We start from the raw sequence: 4,811 nt of genomic DNA on the forward strand, positions 1-4,811 counted from the left end.
ACAGATAGATGAGGTGTTCAGCCACAGTAAGGAGGAAGGAATACAAAAGAGCAGCTGTCAGCAGAGTCACAGGAAACAACCCCAATGCCACTGCAACGGGCCAGTTTCACTGACAGTGGAAAAATCCCAGAAACTAACAAATTCCACTCTCTAGTCCCACTGCAAATTTTCATTTCTGAAATAAAGTATTCTAGCTTACTCTAACCCCTGCAATCCCGGCTCATGGTCCTGTGCTTGGCTGACTCATTGGTCACTATGGGATGGTTGGCATATGCCTCTCTTCCTATTGCCATTTCCATATTCTCTGTTGTCAGAGAGATATGAATCATCTCTCCTAGTCACCAATGACTTCTCTCAGAGCTTTTTGCCTTCTGTCCCAGCGTTTACATTTTTAACTCTTTTCTTAAACTTCCCTGACTATTGAACCCCACCTTTAGACTCTGTACATCCAGATATTTCCTTGGTCTCTGAGTTGACTCTGCTCCTTAAATTAAAAAATTTATTACCCTCAAACCCTAATTACAGTTGATCTTCAACATTCATACTTAACTTTCATGACTTCAAGCATTCAGGTGATGTTATTAGTAACCTCATTTTCTCTTTCCTGTTGGCAACTGCATATGCACACGCATGTTCATGGCTGTGTACAGTAGAGATAGAGTGCAGGAGTGTACAGCCCTCGCTAGTCTTGGCTGCCTCTTTCAGCTCCTTCAGCTCAGCCTGAAGCCAAGCTAGAGGGAATGAAGGAAAGAAGGAACAGAATTTTGTGGTCTGGGGTTTTCCACTAGGAGGGAGAGGGCACTGTCTCTGAGAAACACTGGTTCTGCTACCAGAACTGTTGCAGTGTTTCAAAGGGCTTGGAGCCTGGGGCATCTGGAACAGACCTGGCTGGGGTGCTGGCTGGCTGAGCTGAGTAACTGAAGTCCCAGCAGTACCTCCCTTGGTTTACAGATGGCAGCCAAGATAGAGAGTCTTACAGCAGTATTGCACATAAGACGATGTCATCACCCCTCTGTCTGACACAGAGGTACATAAGATTAGGTTAAAAAATGTTTTAGTTTTAAGAATTTTATTTGCTATGCAGTATTTATGGCATTGTAGATTTCACAAGTTATGAGCCGTGAATATTGTCAGGAATCAATGTTGGGTGTTGTTTTTTTTTTCTTCTTTTTTTGAGATGTTAGCACAAAAAGTCACAGAATTCTAGGGAAGTACTAGTGAGAAAAATGTTTTGCATGTTACCAATTTTATTTTCTGTATTGTATTTTATGTATCATGGTTACAGTGTTACGAGCAGAATTAATGTTTCATTATAAAGGATTCTATGCATAAAAGTGTATTTTCAGCACTCTCTGGTGAAAGTGATTTGAACCTCTTTCCCATAGGTTCAAAGTATCAACATTTGCATCTTCATTTTTGCACTCTTTTTAAAGAGTATTTCCTAGTGAAAATTGAGGACTGAGTGTCCTTATTAATTTTCTTTTTCTTCCATCACCCTAGTTTGGAGATCATTTCCAGAACCGTCTTCCTTCCAGAATCTCAGAGTTGGATGGGATCCCAGACATAACCTAGTCTAAATAGTCCTAGAGCAGGAATCTCCTCTATGACATCTTCATTAAATGGTGATCCACCCTCTAGGAAGGGGCAGCTCACTATCTCTCAGTGAAGCCTGTACTGTTTTTGGAGAGCTCTAAACGTTGAGAAGTTTTTCTTTCACATTGAAGATATCATAGAAAGAGTGCAGAGCCAAGAGTTAGGAGCCCTGAGTTTTAATCTTGGCTCTGTTACTCCTTTTCTGTGTGGCTTTGGGCACGTTCATTTCTTTCTTGGGTCTCCGTTTCGCTTCGTGAAGGGGCTTGATTATATTATACCTAAGGCTCCTTCCAGGTCTAGCAGACTCTTTTTAAAAATTAATTAATTTGACAAGAGGAAGAGACCTTCTCCTGGACAGTCCTTCTCCCCTTTCTCCCTGTGGGGGACATCTGGCTCTCAACCACCTCTTATCTGCTTGTACTTCCTCCTTCTTTCAGCCTCCAGGGTCCTCTATCCAGTTAGGGGCACTGTCTGTCTGCCTGTGGTACTCTGTCTATCTCACTCCATCGATTTCTGTATCTGCATTTCTGAGTAGAATTGTTTCTGATAGCCAATTTTTTTTTTTTTTATCTACTTGTCCTCAGACCTTCCCAACCTCAATTAGACAACTCTTCAGAAATGTTCTTTTTCTTCTTAACACGGCCTCTTCGGTGGGTCACTGCCAATGCAGAGAGGAATGAAGAAAAGACCATTGGTGGTCAAACGTGTATTCCCAACTCCCATCCCTGGCAGGCTGAACTCTTAGCCAATCAGAAATTCCACTGTGGGAGTGTCCTGCTGTCCAATCGTTGGGTCCTCACTGCAGCTCACTGGAACCACTGGAACCTTTGAGTGGTCTTGGGAAAACACAATATTAGACACCTGGAGCCCTCTCAGCAGTCAGTTGGGGTGGAGCATCGAGTTCCCCACCCCTCCTACAGCCCCAGAACCAGCAACAATGACCTCATGCTCCTCTATCTGGAGAAGCCAGTGAAGTTGACCAACCAAGTTCAACTCATTCAGCTGGCAAAAAATTGTGCCAATCCCGGCACAGACTGCCTGGTGTCCAGCTGGGGTACTGTGTCCAGTCCTTTCGCCAAATATCCCAGCACCCTCCAGTGTCTGAAGATCAGTATCTTTTCTGAGGAAAATTGCAAAAATGCTTACTACGGAAAAGTCATCACTCCTGGTATGGTGTGTGCTGGGGACGAGAAAGGTGGCAAGGATTCCTGCCAGGGTGACTCTGGAGGCCCCTTGGTGTGCAATGGGGTCCTGCAGGGCCTGGTATCTTGGGACATGGAGCACTGCGCCCTGCCTGGGTATCCTGGTGTTTATACCAACCTGTGCCGTTACCAGACCTGGATCTTAAATGAAATGCAGAAGAATTGACTAGCTGCCTCAGCCCCACACTCCTACAAAGTAACCTCCCCCTCCCCCAAGGACAGGACTTAGCTCCCCTTATTTCCCTACCATGGGCCTCTGGAAGACTCAGATTTCCTAGACTTATTTCTAGTCTAGATTTGGATGGATGGGAAGGGAATCAAAAGGATTTAGAGATGTAAAGGACTTTAAACCCTGAAATAGTAGGTCTGAAAAGGGCCTTTTAGAAAGACCATATACTTGAATTTTTACAAATGGGGAAACTGAGGGTGAGTGACTTCCTAATGTTGTATAGCTGGGGTGTAACAATTCAAGACTAGTGTTCTCTGCCTGATCCTGGGGTCTGAAGGCAGATCTATCCCCAACTTCCCAGGTATCCTAGCTCCTTTCATGAATCCACTGCCTTGCTCAGGTATCCAAAGTGATAGATAACTTAGCAGGTCCCTCTTGGTCACTCCTCCCCCAACAATTTTAGATTAATAAAACCTATGAGACTTCCATGAAAAAAATTAATTAATTTATTTTTAGTTTTAACATTCATTTCCACAAGATTTTGCATTCCAAGTTTTCTCCCCATCTTTCCCCTCTCCCTTCCCCCAATCTACCCTTCACTCTATCACACCCCTCCCTTCTCTTCTCCCCTTCCCCTCTATTGTCTTGTAGGGCAAGATAGATTTCTATACCCCATTGCCTGTATGTCTTATTTCCCAGATGCATGTGACAACAGTTTTTAACATTCATTTCTAAAACTTTGAGTTCCAACTTCTCTCCTTTGTTCCCTCCCCCCCAACCCCATTGAGAAAGCAAGCAGTTCCATATGGTTTATACATGCGTAGTCATGCAAAACACTTCCATAACAGTCATGTTGTGAAAGACTAAGCATATTTCCCTCTATCCTATCTTGCTGCCCATTTATTCTATTCTCTCTTTTGACCCTGTCCCTCCTCAAAAGCGTTTACTTGTAATTACCCCCTCTCCCATTTGCCCTTCTCCCCACCTTAACCCTTTTTCCTTTACTTTCCTGTAGTGTAAGACAAATTTTCATTGCAAATGGAGTGTGCATTTTATTTCCTCCTTAAGCCAAATGTGATGAGAGTAAAGTTCACTCTTTCCCTCTCAGCTCCCCCCTCTTCTCCACTGAAAAAGCTTTTTCTTGCCTCTTTTATGTGGAAGGTAGTTTACTCCTTTTATTTCTCCCTTTCTCCTTCTCTCAATATATTCCTCTCTCACCCTTAATTTTATTTCTTTAGATATCATCCCTTCATATTAAACTCACCCTGTGCCCTCTGTCCATATATATAAATCCCCCAACTACCCCTAATACTGAGAAAAGTCTCAAGAGTTAAAAATATTATCTTTCCATGTAGGAATGTAGACAGTATAACTTCAGTAAGTCCTTTATGATTTCTTTTTCCTGTTTACCTTTTCATGCTTCCCTTGATTCTTGTGTTTGCAAGTCAAGTTGTTTATTCAGCTCTGGTCATTTCATCAAGAATGCTGGAAAGTCCTCTATTTCCACTGAATGACCATTTTTTTCCCCTGGACTATCATGCTCAGTTTTGCTGGGTAGGTGATTCTTGGTTTTAATCCTAGCTCCTATGACCTCTGAAATATCATATTTCAAGACCTTGATCCCTTAATGTAGAAGCTGCTGGATCTTATGTTGTCCTGCTTGTGTTTCCACAATACTCAAATTGTTTCTTTCTGGCTGCTTGCAATATTTTCTCCTTGACCTGGGAACTCTGGAATTTGGCTACAATATTCTTAGGAGTTTTCCTTTTGGGATCTCTTTCAGGAGGCAACCAGTAAATTCATTCAATATATATTTTACTCTCTAGTTCTAGAACATCAGGGCAGTT

The 4,811-nt window shown here is 42.7% G+C and overlaps 1 pseudogene; it reads left to right on the plus strand.

Annotated features, from left to right (window-relative positions):
• Positions 1-2,211: 2,211 nt before the first annotated feature.
• On the plus strand, positions 2,212-3,148 carry LOC140524223 (kallikrein-14 pseudogene; annotated as a pseudogene).
• Positions 3,149-4,811: the final 1,663 nt, after the last annotated feature.

This window comes from Notamacropus eugenii, chromosome 2, assembly GCF_028372415.1.
Source record: "Notamacropus eugenii isolate mMacEug1 chromosome 2, mMacEug1.pri_v2, whole genome shotgun sequence".
NCBI classification, from domain to species: Eukaryota; Metazoa; Chordata; class Mammalia; order Diprotodontia; family Macropodidae; genus Notamacropus; species Notamacropus eugenii.